At 37.0% G+C, this 21,392-nt stretch overlaps 1 protein-coding gene across 2 annotated transcripts in view; it reads right to left on the reverse strand.

Moving 5' to 3' along the window:
- Positions 1-5,122: 5,122 nt before the first annotated feature.
- The window catches only part of LOC149536281 (F-box/kelch-repeat protein SKIP6-like), a 31,516-nt gene continuing 15,246 nt past the window's right edge, over positions 5,123-21,392 (reverse strand). The window contains exons 2-3 of one of the 2 annotated variants that reach the window (XM_089804306.1): positions 17,706-17,881; positions 5,123-5,622 (exon numbers count right to left, since the gene is read on the reverse strand). The gene's annotated coding sequence lies outside the window, so the exon portion shown is untranslated. The remainder of the gene's footprint in view (positions 5,623-17,705; positions 17,882-21,392) is intronic. The other variant, XM_089804305.1, reaches the window with a different exon arrangement.

The raw sequence follows: 21,392 nt of genomic DNA on the forward strand, positions 1-21,392 counted from the left end.
TATTCACTTCACTTTTTGAAATAGAAAATTTGAGAGCATTTTTGAGAATCCTCTTTTGAAGGATTCGAATTCTGTTCGTTTTGGGAGCTGTGAGCGTGGGTTTTTCGCGAGGTCGGTCTCGTTGGATCCAGCTCAAGGAGTTCTTGCTTTGCCGTCACTTTCATCAGTTTTGACAGGATATTTATTTTATTCTGCAAGTTTTGGTTTCTGCCCTTTTTCTGTCAGGTAGGGCCTTCCCCTTTTATTGTTTTTGCTCCATTTCAGCTTTTGTTTCTTGTAGCAGTATGTTAGGAGGCTGAGAACTAGTGTTCCCCTCCGTTTTTGTTTGCTAGTTCTGTCTGGTTGGTCAGGTATGAACGCTTTTCCTATTTTTGGGATGAGGGTTTGGGGTTTTGAGCCGTTATGTTGGCCGTTTTTGCGTACGGCATCCAAACTCATTTATTTTTGGATTTTCGAGGTTTTTACACCCAAAGGCCAAATGGGTTTTAATTTCATAATTTTTTTCCAATTTTTGGGATTTTTACCTTGTTTTACGTGTCGCCCTGTTTTCTCAAGTTTTCTTGGCATGAGTTGGGTCGTGGACCTAGATTATCCGTTGGATGCCGGTTGAACCTTTATTGCATTTTTATGTTGCATTGGGATGCATGTTGCGTTCGTCCTACCAAGTCTATTTTTAGTTGAGTGACTTTCTGCTTGGGTTCTCATCCATTCCTTGTGTTATGATCTTCGTGATGGTGGTGCGCCACACACAAGTACGTGCATGTACATTTGTCGAGTGACCTGTAGGGCCCGATCTTCCGTGGTACTTCTGGAAGTTATGATCATTGGGGTTGGGTTGGGAATTCGCATGCCTACGGGCACTCGTTGGATGAGCATGGGTAGGGTAGGGTAGCATATGGAGGGGGCTTCTATCTCACAACCTAGCGATCATGGCGCCATGGGTTGGTAGAGGGAGCTTTATATAAGTGATAACTAAATAAAACACTAGGTGATAATAAAACTTAAGATAATGAAAAATGTTTTGCGCTTGAGCCTTTCGTTGAGGGAGTTGTATCCGCACGATCCGAGCTTGGGCTTGTCAATGCCAAGCGACTCTCCATGATGTCAGCCCCTACTTAGTAGCCCATCGAGTTGTCTGACCAGGACCTGTAGTTTATGCATTGTCTATGTCTTGGATTTAGTCATCATACTATCTGGTATGTGTGTTAGCCATGGATGTTTGTTTTGCGTGTGTTTGTAGTTGGATCATTATCTCCATTAGCATGGTGGGTGTGGACCTACAGGTGCCATGTGGCTGGAAGGTGTAGCTACCTATACCACTGCTAGGGACTAGTGTACAGAGACGGTCTATTGCTCTAGTGTGACCATTGCTAGATGTTTTCACTTGGTACTTTGAGTTCTAGAGTATGCTTTCTTGTGATTTATGCTTTCTTTGGGATGCTTGTATATCATGTTTAGATGATGCTATATTTGACACATTTCCTTATTATGATAATTAGCATGTGATAGGTGATGTTATCTACTTGTAGGATTATCTTATGCTTTATTTCTAGCATGTTAGATTTCCTTATGCTTGTTGTGACGTGTTAGTAGTGACATCCCTATTACGATAGTATCGACGATTTGATCGGTGGCTTGGGATGTTACACGCGGGGGATGGCTAGGGCCCACGATGGTCTTATGATGCTATTGACGATTGGGAGGATTCGCGTACTTTGTTTGTACTACTCATTGCAATGTTAATTCTATTCATTGCAATGTTATTTCCGTTTGCTGCAATGTTGCTTTCAGTAGTCTACGATGTTTCCCTTCTGTTCTTTTCCTTCGCTGTATATTTAGATGGTTAGATGTTATTTCCAGCTTTCCGTCTTTAAGATATGGTTTGAATGTTCTTGCCTTGAAATGTGGATCCGATACTTCCCAGTGTGGAGGAACTTCGTTACTTAGTTTTCTTAGTTTCCTTCTCTATTTTTGTTTTCTTTTTTTGGCGTGCTGACTTGGATTCTCGTGAGAAATTGCACTTTCTTGTGCGAGATTGCAAGTCTTCACATGACATGTTGGGTTTCTTTGCATGGCTTGCACTTTCTCGCACAAAACCCTACACCAGTTTTGGGGTGACTTGGTTGTACGGCCAAACACTTCCTCATGCATTTGAGCACATTTTCGCGCGAGAATCTGGCGCTCTATGGTCTCGCGCGAAAAACAGAGGTTGTCTAGGCTTGTCGGAGAAAAGTTCGAAAGTTGGTTTTGGATACCCTTTTTAGTTTTACACCTTCCTAGTTCAAAACAGATTTCCTAAGGGGTTTAAACTATATCGTTTAAATATAAGTTGTACTTAAGATATATTTTAATATATGCAACAAGTCTTTTGAAATAGGTTCCAGACCTCTACGAGCTAAGATAAAGATTCTAGAAAATTTCAAGAATTTCAAACTTAGCCAATTTTCAAGAGTCAACATTTCTCTTTCAGCTTGGTTGATCTCTTATTCTTTCTTGTTTTTGTTTTTGTCAGTAGTGACACTTGGAGATCTTTGGTGTTTGGTTATTGGTTAGTCTTCTATTGCAATCTTTATGATCCACATATAATGGTTGTCTTGTACTTTCATACTTGTGTTTAAAAAAAATTTACCTTGGCTTATTTTGATCCTTGTTCCAAGGATCTCCGGGTGGGGCATTACATAATGAATGTACAACACTTGTCTAATCAGTCACCATAAACCAACAATCTCCTACTTGAGAACTAATCAAGCTCCACACTAAACCACTTCCCGCTTAGAGACTGATCCTATAACAACACTACTACCCTTACAGCTCCCACTTGATTGACACAGCCTATATTCTATCATTCTTTTTATTGTTTTAAGTCTTCAAGTCTGGCTGAAGTTGAAGAGGATTTCAACTTCTCTGTTGTCACTGCCTTTGTGAATATATCTGTTGGATTCTCATCTGTATGTATCTTTTCCATCTTTGGTTGTCCATCTTCCAAAACTAGCAGAATGAAGTAATATCTCAACTATAAATGTTTAGCCTTTGAATGTAAGGTACAATTCTTTGCAAGATAAATGGCACTCTAGTTGTCTGTAAACAGATAAAATTTATTATGCATGTCCCAACTCTTCCATGACCAAGAGCATCCATATCATCTCCTTAGTTGTCCATGTAACAACACTCTCCCTTTGTAGTGAATAGAGCATTCACCTTTTGCAATGAAGAAATCTAACTCACTGTTGCCCTCACTGTTGCCCTACAACCAATAAAGATATATGTTTTAGTACTTCGTCAGGTATCTAAATCCCCTACCAACTATGAGTCAACATAGCCGTATAAATCTGTATTAGAGCCTCCAATAATGTAAACATTTGCTCAATGTACTACTCAAATATATGAGAATCCATTTACTACATTCCAATGTTCAATTTCAAGATGACTCGTAACCTGCTAATGACTATTACAACATGCGAGATATTTGGTCTAGTGCATACCACGGCATACATTAAACTACCTACAACTGAAGTATAAGGTACCTTTGACATTTTATCTTACTCCTCGTGTGTCTTTGGACAAATCTCCTTAGTCAATTTCAAATGACTAGTCATAGGTATGCTAATACCTTTTGCATTCTCCATATGGAATCTCTGCAACACATTTTCAACATAATCAACCTGAGATAGAGTCAATTTTTTGTTCTTCCTATTTTTACAAATTTGCATACCAAGGATTTGTTTAGCTGCCCCCAAATCCTTCATAGCAAAAGAATGTGCTAACTATTGTTTCAGCCCCTAATGTAATCTTAGTTAGATCCTGCTACAAGGATATCATCAACATATCAACATAAAATAATGTAGTTGTTATCATCTAACCTCTAAAAATAAATACAATGGTCTGAATGACACCGGTTGTAGCTATGCTTAGTCATAAAGCTATCAAATTTAATATACCATTGTCGAGGTGTTTGCTTCAAGCCATATAAATTATTCTTCAATTTGCACACTAAATTCTACTTCCTTTAACCTCAAATCCCTGTGTTTGTTCCATATATATTCCTTCTTCCAAATCACTATGAAGAGAAGTTGTTTTAACATCAAGTTGTTCCAAATGCAAACTTCAATAGCCACAATACTTAAATCAGCATGAATAGAAGTCATTTTAACAATTGGAGAAAAAATCTCATCAAAGTGAATGCTTTTTCTTGAACAAATCCCTTCAAAAAACTAACCAGGTTCCACTACTTTTAACTTATAAACCCATTTATTTTGTAAAGCCCTTTACCTGCAAGTAACTTACATAAAGCCCAAAATTGATTTTTCAACAAGGAGTCCATTTCTTTAGTCATTACAAGCTCCAACTAAACTTTTCTATATACCTGCATAGCTTCATCATATCCCTCTGGTTGACCACCATCTGTTAATAAAATAGAATAAAAGAGGGAACCTTTCAATAGGTCTACTTAGCCTTGTTGATTGTTTAATAACATTCATCAGAGTTTATAGTATTTCTTGTTGCTATTGTTGCAGAGCATAGGAACCCATTGAAACATCATCTTTTGGAGTACCATCCAGTACTACATAATCATTTTCTTTCTTCTCATGTTGTTGCAACAATTCTTTCTACAATACTTTTGCATTGAATATGACAACTCTACTTCTTACAATTTTATGATTTTCAAATCTCGTAGTCTATAGCCAAATTCATCAATATCATATCCAATAAATATAAGTTTCTTTGATTATACTTCTAGCTTAGTTCTATTTTCAAAATTTACATGTGCAAATGCTTTACACCTAAAGGTTTTGAGAAAGAAATAATTCACCTTCTTACTTGTATATGCTTCCTCTAGAATACCACAACCCAAAGGAGTTAAGGGACTTCTATTAAATATATAAACAACAGTGTTCACAGACTCTACCCAAATGTTAAAGGGAAGCCCAAGATGCAACCATTTACTCCTTGCACACTCTACTACGTCATATTCATGCAATCTGCCACTCCATTTTCTTGTGGAGTCTTTAGATCAGTTTTCTACCTACAAATATAGTTAGAAGAATAATAATCTTCAAACTCTTTGCTACAATACTCACCACCATTATCAGATTTGAGACATTTTAGTCTTTTACCAGTCTCATTCTCAACCATGCTTTTCTACTTTTCAGAAGTTTCAAATACATTGAATTTATGTTTATAGTATTGCATATCAAGGAGACAAAAAGAGATTACATGGAAGTTCCAAGTAGCAGATCTAGCTAACTAAACAAAATAGCAAAGCCACAGCCCATGGGCTGATACGGAGTGTTTACAAGACTACAAGCTGATATGACATTACACCATATAGATTACTCTTCCTCTTCACCACTAGACTCTGAGGTAGTGAACCTCACAGGAGAAGGCATAAATGTCATTGTTGGTCCCTCTCTTCCTGATGCTTGTGCCCTCCAGTTGCCATCCCTGTGGATCTGATGCACTAGCTGCAACAAAGATACATTGAACTTGTCCTCCATAGTGCTCCTATCTTTCTCCTTCATAGTAGTGAAGCCATACTTTACGGTCCTTTTTAGTTAGCAGACCTTTATCTTCCTGCATGAATTTCCGGAATTGCTCCTCCTTCATCTTGAAGATGGTAGTTACCTGCACAACAATGTCAACCCTTTTAAGTCTCCTTAGAGACTCGATAAGAATTATTTCTTTACACTGCAATACGTTATTGTTCCTAAATTTCCATAGATACCGGAGTATAAATGAAGAAAAGATAGACCAGAACACATTAAGATAATTGCTGCCACAACAAATTTTACCAAATATAATGTTCTCAATAAAGACATTTTGATCAAATACAAAACCAAACATATGCCAGATATCCTAAGCAAAAGGGCATTGGAAGAAAACATGAGTAATAGATTCAAGGTGATCACAAACAGCACACATATTAGGACCCCCTCCTAGCTTAGTGAATGACAACTTATGCAGCAATGTTCTCCAAAGAAAGCAAACAATTTTGGGTTCTATAGGTCTAGCCCAAAGATGGGTGAGAATTCTTGGTTGAGCATCCCTGCACCAGGGCTAGAGGCCCAGAGTTACTTTTCAGAATCCACCAAATAGAGTTGTTGCCACACCATTTATTACCTTCCTCTGTTCTCGAAATAGTCCCCTAGGGGTCTCACTTTACCCCAACTTTTCCAGATTGCCTTAAAGACATTAGATCCTCCCACCGTTGTTTTACATTCAAGAGCTAGAAAATTTAAAATATTCAGATTATTCCAGAACTTTGCTCCACATGGAAAGCCTCTAGTCAAATTGTGTCTGATAGGTATTTTCCAGGGTTCATCTCCTTGTGTAGCTTTAGCAATCCATTGCACAGCTAGTGCCACCCCTTGAATTCTCAAATCTTTCAGTCCAAGACCCCCTAAATCCTTGCTTTTTGTGCACCAGTCCCATATGACCGCGTGCGTCTTACCATTACCGTTCCCATCAGACCACAAAAAGTCCCGAATAATTTTTTGAAGATATTCAAATTGATTAACATTAAAGAGCCATGCTAATGAGAAATAAACAGAATAAGAGGAAATGATCTTCTCAAACCTGAACTCTACCTGCCAAAGATAAAATGTGTTCCATTTGTGAAGTTTGCCACTGATTTTCTCTTTGACCCAAATCCACATCTCGTTAATACTGGGGTTGATGGCAAAGGGTATTCCAAGGTATTTAACTACCTGTTTAGAGCCTCCCCAGCTTATACCATATTTATTGCACCATGCAAGAGGACTAAGGTCCCATCCCAAAAGTATGGATTTAGAAATTGATATCTTGCTTCCTGATACTGTACAAAATAAATCCAATTTAGCCATCAAATGCTTCATATTAATCTCATCAAGTTTGAATAAAATTGTTGTGTCATCTGCAAATTGGATATTTGTTATCTCACTATCATTCGGTAGGAGACAGCCTAAAACCTTAGGAGATATAGAAACATCCCTTGGCAGGTAGTGCAAGGCTTCTGCCGCAATTACAAACAGTGCAAGGCCAAGGGGGCATCCCTACCTAATGGACCTTGTCAAGTCAAAGTGTTCTGATCTCATACCATTCACTTCAATTGACACATTTGCATCTTTCAATAGAATTCTCACCATATTAATATATGTTACTGGAAAGCCTAATGCTTCCAGCATCATAAAGATGAATCTCCATTCCACCCTCTCGTAGGTTTTCTCATAGTCTATCAACATCATCCCAATATCTTGTACCGAAAATCTGGCCCAGTCCATAGTTTCCCAACATGTGATGAGATTCTCCAATATATATCTACCCTTGACAAAGCCTATCTGTGTCTTGCTTATGATCTTGGGGAGGATGATGACTTATCTAGAAGCCAATATCTTAGCCAAAATTTTATAAACTACATTCAAGAGTGTGATGGGTCTCCAATTCTTTATCAAGGTTTTGTCAACTCCTTTAGGGCCCGTTTGGTTGCTAGAATACCACAGGAGTAGGTTTTGAAAATTAGAATACGTTTTTAATTCTTTGTTTGGTTGGCAGAATTGGAACAGAGAATAGGATTACGTATTCCCATTATAGCCCAAAATGAGCTTTTATCAAATCCCAAAAATACTTGTAATTGGAATGCCCCTTCCTATTCTCATTCTCACTTAATCAAATTTTATGATTCCGTCCGGTCCAGGGTCTCTGTCCGCCATTTCTCTACTACTCAGTAATAATTTCCCACTGGTACTGGTCAATAGTTTTTGGTTTTTCGTTAATGATTTCCGGTTGTAAGATTATTTGCATAGATCAAAGACAACACTGAGTTTGGCTACGACGGCTTCAATGAAATCGACACAAAGAGGATGTAAATGCCTTGCAGCCGATAAAGCATTTCAATGAGACACTTTGAACAGGTAAAGCACTGCCACTAGATCTCTCGGATGACGCGGACGAAACGGAATTAGTGTTGAAATTGGGTTCAGATGGACTTGTTGGGTCTTTTCCAAACAAGAATGGGATTGGTCTTTTAACAGCGGCACCAAACAAGAATGGGATTGGTCATTTCCATTCCCATTCTTCATTTCTATTCCTATTCAAAATTTCCATTCTAATTCTCTATTCCTACGCCTGCAACCAATGGGCCCTTATATATAAGTTTGATGAGACCTGAATTGATGGTCCCAAAGAGCCCTCCTTGAGTGCAAATAGGTACAATTCTACCAAGATGGGGCTAACCCAATCTAAATTAACTTTGAAAAATTCAACTATGATCCCATCTAGCCCAGGAGCTTTCTCTTTACTCAAGGTGGGGATGGTTTCTTTAACCTCCATGAGAGAAATAAGAACATTCAGCAACTCTGAGTCTACATCTGAAACCTTCTTGGGGATAATACCTTTAACCTTGCTCCGAGTAGTCTCCATGTCCATCCCTTTATCTTCAAAGGAGAACAAGATCTTATAGAACCAAGTAAAAGCACCAAGGATGCCTTTAGCATCCGTGTAATATGACCCATTTTCCCATACACACTCAATCTTATCTTTGGCTTCCTTAACTTTCAATACCTTAAAGAAAAACTTCAAACCTCTGTCACCCATATCCGACCAATTAGCCATGGACCAAATATTGGCCCTCTGAATCCTTTTAGACTACAGTTTCCTCAACTTGTGCTTAGTCTTGGTGACCAATTCGAGAGATTGGGGATTCGCAAGGTGCTTTTGGAGAGAGGCTTCAGCTACTTGTGGAGAATCAACCAAGGAGAGTTCCAAAGCTGTGCCATCCTTGGCTTTTTTCTTACCCACCGTCTTGAATAATGTTTGCCAGGATTTAACAGTCTGGCTCCATCTATTGATGGGGTTTTTGTGCTTACAAATTTTATCATTATACCATTGTATAATTTTAAAAGTTGCCAGGACATCTTGATCATTCAACAAGGAAGAGTTGAGAGCAAAGGACTGCACATTGTTGTTCTTGGGTAGAGAAGAGCCAGTTTTAAGAATTTCAATCACAATAGGATGATGATTAGAGAGTGAATAGGGCAAAACTTGGACAGGGTTGTTATCAGCAAGCTTGAAGCAACTAAATAAGTTTTTATCATAGTACACTCTGTCTAGACTTGAGTAGATTCTCGTATCCCCTCTCTAAGAGTTTGACCAAGTGTACCATACTCCTAGGGATTGATGTTTCAAATGAGCAAGGGGATCAATGATGTTGAGCTTGCTCAACATTCTAGACCAATATAAGTGGTCATTTCCTTTCCATTCAAACTTTAATCCACCAAATTTATCCTACGGTCTCTCTATCATGTTAAATTCTCCTACTATAACCTAAGGGATATTAGGTAATCTGTCATCCACTGCCATAGCTTGATTCTATCTAGATGCTCATTAGGGGCATAAATAGACCATATGCCAAACTCATAGTTATCAGCTTTAAAGGATACCCAAGAGGCTATGCTGCAAGGTGAATTGCCCCATTTAGTGATATTGTTCCTCCAACTAGGTCCCACCAGGATGGTTGTTCCCCCCTTTCCCTTAAAGTATTTGTTATAGAAGGATGCAGCGTCCTTCCAGATACATTTCAGAGCAATTTCCAGGGTTAAACCAACAACCTTGAGTTCTTGTAATAGCAGGATATCTATGCTATTGATCCACCTTAAGAATCTCTTGACAATGTACTTTCTATCTGAAGTTTTCAAGCCTCTAACATTCCAAGAAGCTAATTTCAGCTTATCCATAACAAAGAGCATTTATCAGTGTCCATTGGGGTCTAAAACCCCTCAAAGCATTCAAGCATTTTGGATCTGGCCTTCTTGAAAGCTTTGGTATTACAATTAGTATTAGGTGGTCTACCCCTTTTCTTTTTAACAGCTTCTCCATTCTCTAAAACACTTCTATTACAAATCCTTCTTTCTTTGCTTTTTTCTACGTTGAAGACAAAAACTTCCTCCTCGATAATACTATCCATCTTGGAACATTCCCCATCTCCGATCTTAGGAGCAGCATCAAGTTGTACCTCCTCTGAATTACAATTATCCTCTAGTATCTTCAATCTGAAGTCGGGTACATTAAGCTCAAGACTAGCTGAAGGAACCCCTTCCCTCTCCATAGTTGGATTATTAGAAATAGTTGGGATAACAATAAGGGAGTAGTCATGTAGTCTTTCTTCTTCATTCAAGCAATCCAAATTGTGAATGATAGGAGTATCCTCAGCAAGGCAATTTGGTTTATCAAAGCCAGCTTCAAAGCAAGGGGTAATTGTCAAAGGGGGGCCAACCTCATCTCTGCTCCTGATCAAGGTGGGGAAGAATTTGACTACCAAGGAGGTCTTGTCTTTGACAGCATTTTTAGCCTTATCCTTTAGCGACCTCAATGCCAATTATTGGGCATTTAACCTCCTAACATTACCACCCCTAGTCTTAGGATCAAACCCAAAATCCAAACTTTGGGCTTGCGGAAGGGATTTCAATTTTTCTAGAGACTCCTGAGTTTTCTGAGCAATAGGGTTTCCTAAATTCTGACCAAATTGGTCTTTAAAAACCTCTAGAGAAGCCATAAGTTTATCAGAGTCCTCCATCCATTGAGATGCCTGCAGGTCTAGGGAAATTTGCACAGTCTTTTTTAGCCGAGGAAATAACTAATTTGAGTTTAGGAGGCAGTACGAGAGTATGCAAGGAAGCACGATTAAGATTCCTTTTAACAGCTAAAGGACAATCCTTTCTCTTATGCCCTTCTCTTCTACAAAGGTAACAAGCATTTAGCCACCCATATATACAACACGACACCACATTGGTGACGGAGCCACATCTAGATAAATTTTCTTAAGGGCATCAACACCCAGGAAAATGGAGATAAGGATCCTAATATCAGCATTGGGGATTAGAGTGTTAAAGTGATTGATTTTAAGAACTTTCCCAACTGGCTCAATCAGTTGGGGAATGAAATTCTAGACGAAAGGGGGAAGGTTGCTAACAGTTACCCATCTAGAGCTAGCTAGGGCCAAAACTTCATCATTTATTGAATCCATAGAGCAAGGCAAAGCCCTAAATTCTACATTGCCCACCTTCCAGAATTGTATATTAACAATCGCTTTTTGGGACTCAGGGTTACTAAAAATAAACAATGAATAACCCTTTCGGAACCATATGACAAAAAGAAAAATAATGCCCTAGTTTGTGGCCCTAGAGCCTATGAAACCAGACATTGAGATAATTCCTTGAAGGCAATTTAAGACGATCCAAAGCAGCAAAAAAAATAGCTATGTTCTTTAACCCATTCTTCTCTTTATCCAACTCTACTACCATCTGGTCATTAGGCTTAACAACAAAACAAGTTGAAGAAATATGCTTACCTCCATCTCCTTGGTAGTCAAGAAGAACGGTTGCGGAGGTGGAAGAGAGTTTCTTGACGAATTTGGCACCGACTGGGACTAGAGGGATACCTTGGAGTGCTTGCTCAAACGAAGCTCTGCCTCCTTCGTTGTCCATTTCTTCTGCACCTTTCCCTTGCTCTCCGTGAAGATCAGGGGCTCAAAGATGGGACAAATGTTGGTTATGGGATCTAGGAACATTGTTCTTCTCCTTGACATTGCTTTTATTGAAGGCAGCCAGTATTAAATGCCTTCAATGGTTAGCTTTCTTGAACCCTAGCGAGGCCGAGGCCATCAAGCTTACATGGGGAAGAATAATGAGGGCTCTATGGATTTCTAGTTGCAGAGCCCTCTCCCTCATGCCTGATTCCTCTAATTACCATTGTCCATTTCTTTTGCACCTTTCCCTTGCTCTCCATGATGATCAGGGGCTTGAAGATGGGACGAATGTTGGTTATGAGATCTAGAAACACCGTTCTTCTCCTTGACATTGCTTTTATTGAAGGCAGCCGGTATTAAATGCCTTAAATGGTTAGCTTTCTTGGCCCCTGGCGAGGCTAAGGTCATCAAAGCTTGGACGGGGAAGAATAATGAAGGCTCTACAGATTTCCAATTGCATAGCCCTCTCCCTCGTGCCCGATTCCTCTAATTACCAAAAACTACTACACCAAATATTTTATCAAAGTCATGAGAGCGTCAAATTTATGTTTAAGAAAATAAATCCATACTTTTCTAGTTACATCATCATTGAATGTAACATAATACATAGAGCCACCAAGTTATGACACCTGAGATGATCCCCATAGGTCCATATGCACAAACTTTAATTTCTCATTTTTCTTTTCCTTCCCTCTTCAAAAAAGCTCTCTTTTGCTTCCCATACACACAAAATTCACAAAAATTCATATTGACTCATCTTAGACCTAGTATTTGAATGAAATAATTTCATACCTTTTTCACTCATGTGACCAAGCCTATTGTGGCATAGTGTTGTCTCAGAATCCACAATGATTGTTTGATGTCCACATCTACTCAACTGCAATAATTGTTCCTAAACATTGACTTTTCTCTGTAACAATTAAAGTAGAAGAACAATAGGACATATAAGATGCCTATTTTCACACCTTTTGCTCCACAAAGGAACCTTTTAAAACCTTCCAAATTTTATCATTAAAAGTAATTGAGTAACCCTCATCCCTAGTTGCTACACTAAAATTAGATTCCTACTCAGCCTTGGAACATGCCTTACCTCTTGTAGTAGCCAATGATTCGTATTATGCAACTTAATCTTAATTATTCTCTTTCCAAAATCTAAGGGAGTTCATCATCTCCCAAATAAACTAACCCAAAAACCCCTTGGGCATTATTGATAAAAATAATTTCTACGAGGTGTAGCATGAAGTGAAGCCCCTAAATCTAAAACCCATGAATCATCTGCATTTTCTAAGGAAAGAAGCAAAGCATTCTCTTTAGATTTATTACTTACCATATTTGCCTCCTTATTTCCTTCTTGTTTGTTCCATCCACCATTCTTCTGAGACCAACAATCTTCCTTCTTATGACCTAGTTTCCCACAATACCAACAATCTCTGGGTCCTCTGGATTGAGACCTCTTGGCCTTTGATTTTCCTTGTGATTTCCCATGATATCTAAAATTGTTTCCTCTCTTCATTGCTCTGCCCCTACTTTTTGCAACACTATCTAATGTAGATCCACCTGAACTTTTCCTACGAATTTCCTCACTCAAAATATCACCATCATCATTAAATTCTAGGGTATTTGAACCAAAATCAGAGTTACTAATAGTCATTGCCAAGCCATTCCATCTTTAAGGCAAAGAACATAGAATTAAAAGAGGTCTAATCTCTTTATCAAAACTGACATTTACAGAAGATAATTGTCTATTAATTGTGTTAAACTCATTTAAATGATCAACAACAAACCAACCTTCTACCATATTAATATTGAATAAATGCTTCATGAGAAACACCTTATTCGAAGTGGAAGGCTTTTCAAACAACTTAGTTAGGTTTTCCACCAACTCTTCAGTTGTCTTTTCTTTTGTAATATTAAATGTTACCGATTGTGCCAGACATAAACAAATACTACCAAGAGTCTTTCTATCCAAAATATCCCAAACCTCATTTGACATATTTGGGTCTTTTTTGGATTTTCCTCCCAGTGGCCACCATAAATCCTTCTAATAGAGAGATAGTTCTCCATTTTCATTTCCTATAGCTGAAAGGTTTGCCCGTTAAACTTTTTAACCTTAAACATACCCTCGTCAGCCATTACTCCCACTCAATTGTCAGACCTTCCTGAAAAGAATAACTAAAACAACCTCGCTCTAAAAACAATTGTTAGGATTAGAAGACATAAATCTAACAGTTTCATGCAAATATAGCCAATATGCAAAGGAGTAAGGCACACAAAAGTAGAACAGAAGACAAAGATTTAACGTGGTTCACCCAATCTTAATCTTGGGCCACGCCCACTAAACATATAGTATTATCCAGCAAAGAGCGAATTGCAGTGTGATACATCTTACATTACACTGTTGCTAATATATAGCCCTTTAGACAGTTTACCAATGTCAGTTAACAAGTAAACAGTTAAAAACATTTGACGAGTCAACCTAGGGAAATGCTTGACAAGCAAATCTGAAAACACTTGATAAGTTAAATCCCAAAAAAAAATCAAGTTGCTGCCTCGATCCCACGCTGATTGAAGTGTACAATAATTGTCTGATCAGTCACCATAAACCAACATAACATATATATAGGTGTACCCAAATGCATCCAAATACCCAAAAAAAAATCATGCATCTACGTATCAGGTTCTCGTAACCGCATTTGAACTGGTAACTAAGATCATCAATAAGTGAAACATAGTAAACAAATTTTCAGTTGAAGGAACATCAACAAGACCAAAAAACTCTAGAAGACTTCCAGGAATGTGAATAAAGTTAAATGCAGTTTTGTTTGTCATATAAATACTATTCACATAAACCAAATTCAAGTTTCCAATCACAACTATCTTCGACAAGGTTTTTATGTTTATGGTGCATAGACTCCTCTCTCCAAAGTAGCCTAATCTCTAGCGCCATGACAATGTCTTATCAGTTCGTAACTTATAAATTTCTAGAAGAGCACCCTGAAGTACTCAAAAACTATCACTACCTACTAAAGAGAATATCAGTCTTTTAGTTTCTATCCAACAAAGGAGAAATAACTCTATCTTCATAGAGGTAGTATTACACTAAACCATGAATTGCATCAAGCTTAAACGAAGTGCCTGATTTGACACCTCTAACAATCACCATAGCAGATCTAAGAATTTCACATCTTGCATTAAGAAGACAAGTTGATTACTTGCATTTAATAATTTTCTCATGGATAAATGATTGTGTTATCCCAAGGATATGCAAAACCCCACCAGCTCTTTTAACTCTACAATCAAGAAATTAAATATTTACTCCACCACAACTAACATTTTTCAAATAGGAATCATCACCCAACTACACATTATCTACATCAAATTCTTCACATTGAGAAAACCAATCTCTATTAGAGGTCATATGAAGACATGCAACTGAGTAAACTATGCACTAGACTTACATCACCATTCTCCCTTTTGGTTTCAAAATCAAAGTCAAATTTCCTCAATTTTCTTCTGCTATTTACATTCTTTTCGAAAATGAGCAGGTTTGCCACAATCCCAACATGTCACTTCGGATTCCGAAAAGACCTTGATCTTCCCTTGGACTTAGATGTTGGATTTTCCAGTTGCTTCTCATTCTTCTTGCCTCTTTATTCGATCTACCATAAGTATTTAACAAAGCCACTATCATATTGAAAGTATTTTGATTGTCTGCATTTTGTCCACCTACCACTACACTTGCATCACCATTCTCCTTCTTGGTTTCAAAATCAAAGTCAAATTTCCTCAATTTTCTTCTGCTATTTACATTCTTTTTCGAAAATGAACAGGTCTACCACAATCCCAACATATCACTTTGGATTTCGTAAAGACCTTGATCTTCCCCTTGGACTTAGATCTTGAATTCTCAAGTTGCGTCTCATTCTTCTTGCCTCTTTATTCGATCTACCATAAGTATTCAGCAAAGCCACTATCATATTGAAAGTATTTTGATTGTCTGCAATTTGTCCACCTACCTCCATGCTTGAGGAGTATAAATTTCTTCCACAGGAACAATTTGCTAACCAAAAACTTTGTTTCTCTATCTAGTAAGCTCTTCATGTAGATTAATCAAAACAGAACCTGCAGCACCTAATCCTATGAGGCCCCTATTCAGCTCATATATCATCCTAAATGGTGGTGGATGCATCTATAGGTGTGTAAACATGATCATCAATGGCACCGTAGGAATCTTGATCAACTAATAAGTTCTCCATTTTCATCTTCCATAGCTGAAAGTTTGCAATAAATATCTTTTCAAACTCAATCCTCCTTCACATGTTTGACATCTATATTTCCTACAATAAGATCGCAATGCACTTGCATACATAAGCTCCCACTCAAATTTGGGTTATCTCAAAAACCCAACAATCCAACTGAAACTAAAGCTGATTAGGCTATTATACCACTTGTAGGGAAGCAAGGGGGGTTGTAATAATTATCTTCCTATGCTAATCTTCAGAAAAGGTTACAGAAACTTTAAAATCTAATCTAAAGGATTATAAATAAAGAAACACATATAAATGAATAAAATTGACACATTACCCCCAAAGTTTATGTGGGGAAAAACCCACAAGCCAAAACTTGCCTACTGCATTATTCAAATCTGAAACTGAAAGAAGAATGAGACGCACTTACGGAACAAGTCTTCATGAGAGTTTCATCAGAATATGACTTTGTGGAGATGGAATAATTAGCTTCCTATGCTAAACTTGAGATAAGGGTAAAGAGACTTTAAAATCTAATCTAAAGGATTATAAATGAAGAAACACATATAAATCAATAAAATTGACACATAACCCCCAAAATTTATGTGGAGAAAAACCTGCACTCCAAAAGTTGCCTATTGTATTATTCAAATCTTAAAGAAGAACAAAAACGCTTAAAAAAGTCTTCGTGAGAGTTTCATAAGAATATGATTTAGGAGTAATTTCAGTAACATTCCAAAGCCTACAAATCCAACTCACAACTCCTCAAGTACTTAATTTATATACAAATGAACAAGTTTGACAACATTTATCATTTTCAATATTATGTGACATAAAAATGGTGTCAAGTTGACCTATTTTCCAATGCCACCTTCAAGATTCCCATTATTTACTAAAAATCAAATATTCTATTCTACTCTTACAGTTGTCATAACTAACTAAAATTATCTACCCAACATGGGTGCCCAGCTTGTCATTATTATCTATTTCAAAATAGATACTTCATGGAAGATAACAAATCTTTGTCATACTTGGTGAAAATTCCAAAATAACCTCCCTCTGCTTGGCTCTTATGTGTCATAAGATTCCATCACTAGTTGTCAAATGATCCAACAGAGATAGACATCCCAAATCTGCTGTAGATAGGCATTTCAAATACATCTTACACCACTTCGCAAAGTACCAACATGTGGCATATAATTCCAGCTCATAATCCCATGACTCATTTTGGTGCAGCACATTATTAAATAATATGAAGTACACAAAATGTTAACAAAAAAACTCAGGATTTGCCAACCTTGAGACACCTCAATTCCAAACAAACCTACAATAGACCTGTGCGGGTCAATTTACTGGCGGATGCAAAGATAGGAGGATTGTCAAAGACATGCCTAAATGTAAGGGAATCACATGGGAACATAAGTAGACAGGACATAGGAGAAGTCCCTCACAAAAAAAATACTATATTTGAAAACAGAGAGCACTTTATATTTTATCTGGTTAATTGAATTTAGTGCATGAAGATTCTGAAACGATATGGAAGTAAATTTAAAATATTAAGGATCCAAATGTAAATATTTTTTGAAGGTGTTTGTCTAGGTGGGTTTAGCCTATAAAGATGTTAAACTGTGTAAAGTCAGTCTTGGGTGATATCTATTAGTTTGGTCTTTGAGGGAGGAGGTTTTTGATTACGTAAAGAATTTTTTTGAAATGTAAAGCCAAATGGCATATGATTGTAAGGGTGGTAGAAGGTTGATGGACTGCTGCAATAGTGGTTTTGGGGTAGGCAGGTTAGGGTTTATGGTATACCATGGTTTGTAAAAAGCTTTAATTTTAATGTACTTACTTTATTACTATTAATAAAATATACAAAAATTACCGATCAAAAAAAAAACAACGGAATAATGCCAATTCAACCATAATAAATATAGAAGAGTTGTTTTCTATGTAAGCAGATGCACCTTTCATTCTGTTGGTTCCCAAAACCGCAGATTGGAATCCTACGAGCCTTGCCAACTCAATGTTGAGATATCCAACTGGTTATGGCCAACTTGACGGGATTGATTGATGCGATTCAAATCCCCTGCACTTCTAGCTCTGCAAACCAAGGCGGGTGTACCTAATCCTGAACAAAACACTTAAGCCCAGGATGCTTATAGAAGATTGGTTAGAATACGAATGCAATGAAAGCTTCCAAAATGGCAAGAATTATAGAAAGCTTTTGACTTACAAATTACAAATTAAGAATAATGAATATATGAGTGTTTTAAATAAAAGTAATTATTATAGATGATTGCGACAAATGAATATATTAATTCTTCAAAGGAAAGATATGAAATAATTGCCAGCATATGAATTGCAAATCAAGAGTAATATAAAGACTAGTGCTGAAGGGCGATAGAGTCAGTATTATAAGTTTAAAACGTACAACTTTATAAAATTCTACGCACATCAATTATAAACAATTTAGTAATCAAGATGCAACAAATCAAATATATAGACGCAATTTTAAAATAGTCTAGAATGTATTTTAACTCCTGTGGTTCGGAGACAAACCAGACATAGATTCGGAAACAATTAAATATTTTTCAATATCTATAATGTTCAATTTTAAAATGCTATAATTGACCCTGTCCACTTATCTATCATATAAATTATTTATAAAATTAAAAATAATAATTATAAAGGACGAACCTATATAATATTTTTACTCTAAGGCTTCATGCAAATAAAATAAAATTAATATTTCTTACTGATCATGTCGGAAATAAAATTGCACTTGAGACAGTCCTTACGAATGATCCATCCAATGCAATTTGAGTCCAGAATCGCATACAATTATAATTACTCAATAATTTGGAATTCACGAGCTTAGTTCAAAAATCCATCTCTTCACCAATGAGACAATAATATACCAAATGTTCGTATGGTATATGTAAAAATTTGGAAGAGAATATATATTTGTATAAAAATATAAATTGTCTTCTTTTTTGCATATACCATTTATATAGAGGTGAAAAGATGTGAAATGAATTGACACACCTCTTCACGCTACCTAATCAGAACCAGTTGAGACTATAATGACATTAAATACTTAATAAATTACAAAATGAAATAATGGCTTTGAGACATTCTTGAACTTTTCGAAATTGAATAACTACAGCTTCTTAGATAGAAGTATTTGGTAAAACAATCTTTCAGGCAATATCCAAGATAGGAATATTATATTTTACTTCTCACGCGTGTCTCAAAAGAAGTACTCAAAGCCATGTTTGACAACATGCAAAGGTGTCGGAAATCTCATGCTCAAAACTTTTCCTCTTTGCTCCCACATGCACTATCTTATATAGGAGCTTTGTTCCAATGTATTTCACACTGGTCTTGGATTTTTCATGAGTGTTCGTTGTGTATATCTCCAAACCTATGCCGTACATCTCATATGCCAAGGAAAAAGAACGACTCAAAAGTCGTGTGAAGCACCACATCCTCCCGAGAAAAACCTTCAGCACCTGAAAATGACACTGTTGCTCTCATGACCAATATAATTGTGCATATATTTGCATGACTTCATCAGTTTCTCTGCTTCCACGGTCATTCTCCATCCTGCAATAAACATAACACCATGTTAGATGCTAATGACTCATAACAAGTGTGTTGGTAAATAGTTTTGTCACTATAAAAATTAGCCCAACGAAGTGTATGTTGCAAACCATTCACAACAGTTGGATAGGCCCTTGGTATGCAGCCTTCCTCTGCGTTTAGAGGGGCAGCCCACTTGTATGATAAAATTTTGAAGTTTTTCAAATAAAAATGAAATCAAACTTTAAAAGATGAGAAAGCTCATGATGACGAATGCACCACACGACTTCACAGCTTTCTGGAGTTAACATAAAATGATAATAAAGACAATCAAGAACTACGCTTGAAAATGATCATTATCATAATGCCAATTCATGATTCATAAACATTTACACAATACCATGAAAACATTCACTACAGAGAGAATCAACAGTTTTATGCTGCAACAATCTAGATTTTGGAACAAGAAATCAAAAGCGTATCTCATTTCATTTTCTTGCACCAAGAACATAATAGAGATTTTCAATTTCAGAGACAAAAGCCGTACATACTTTCCAAAATTTGTTCCCTGATCAAAATTTCAGCACAGTTTTCCCTTATTCTAAAATCCAAAAGTTCCCACCCCCCCCCCACAAAGCCCAAAAGAGCCCTTATATAGACACAGAGGTTAATAACCACCTCTTCATGGTTAATAACTACTTCCCAAATACATGATTTGGGTGAGGTTAATTAACCTCAACAAAAATAACCTATATGAGCTGAAACTACCATAAGTGTCCTTTCGCAAAGCTGATGCTAATTTTTCGCTAGAAAATGTGAAACCTCTTGTGCTAACCTTCGCCCAAGCTCTCTAAAATCATCAGTAGTTCTATCTTCATTGGCTTTTTACATGATAATCTTTGCACCAGGATTAATCAAGAGCTACTGATCCCAGACTAATCATAAATCTACATGATGACCCTGAAATCCATGGAGGAAGACAACCACCCTCAATGCCCTTCTAGCTAAACTAAGATTCACCAATTTTGGCGGAAAACTTGCTACTCCCTCTTTCAGTATGATGACATCTCCAACTTTGTCCGGTCAAGGAAATAGCATCTTCATCCAAACTAGAACTTTGAGACTGTATTAAATGACGTTCAATATAAAGGACTGGCACCTGAGATAGATTTCCATATATTTGCATATCTTGAAGAAAGCGGTTATTTATCTTCATTTGGTCATTTTGGAAATTTGAAGTGCTGAGCGGAGATGAGAATGAGTCGGAGATGTTGAAGGACAAGATCTTTCAAAAACTCAGAGATGAAAAGACAATTTAAAGCTTAAAATGAGGCAAATTTCAAAAATAACCATAGCTCAGAAACTGAAACAATTTTATAACTGAGCAACAGTTGGCTCTAACTGGGGACAAGGACTGACAAGGACGAAGCTCGAATCCAGAAAAACTAGAACAATGCTTTATCCATTGGGTTGTAGAGTCACTTGATGAACTACTTTGCAAAGGGGAAAATTGACACCAAAAACAAGACAACTGAAAGAAAGACTAGACGCCACAAAACAACACAACAAAAACTCTTATCTAGACTATGTACAAGGTAGGTTTCCCTACCTCCAGTGACTCAAGGTATAATCATGCAAATCCATTCACTGGCTGGGGAAAATAAATACCATGGCATGCTAACATGTGACAATTCTTAAGTTTCCATGGGTTCAAATATAAGTGTGCTCCTTGAATTCTTACTCTGAGATTCCTAGCATGCACCACATCTCTGGATGAAAGAACATATCCAAATAACCAGGCTTCATCAAAAATCTCAGACTTCAAAATCAACTCTGCTTCTTGTGGCATGGCATTGATAACTTCATTTTAAAAGAGTTGAAATATAAGATTCTCAAGTTTCTAAATGCATCTCTGATCTTCTCCTCTACGTGGCAAGCTCATCTAGTTGAATTTCTACTGGCTGATCATCATGAAGTCTTGAACTCATTTTTAACACTAGACACTCTTGCCTTTCCATGGGCATGATCATGGTTGAATCCTCTATAAAATTATTCCAACTGGGATGCAC

Source organism: Cupressus sempervirens, chromosome 10, assembly GCF_028749045.1.
Source record: "Cupressus sempervirens isolate cs-2001-9-10 chromosome 10, ASM2874904v1, whole genome shotgun sequence".
Lineage (NCBI taxonomy): Eukaryota > Viridiplantae > Streptophyta > Pinopsida > Cupressales > Cupressaceae > Cupressus > Cupressus sempervirens.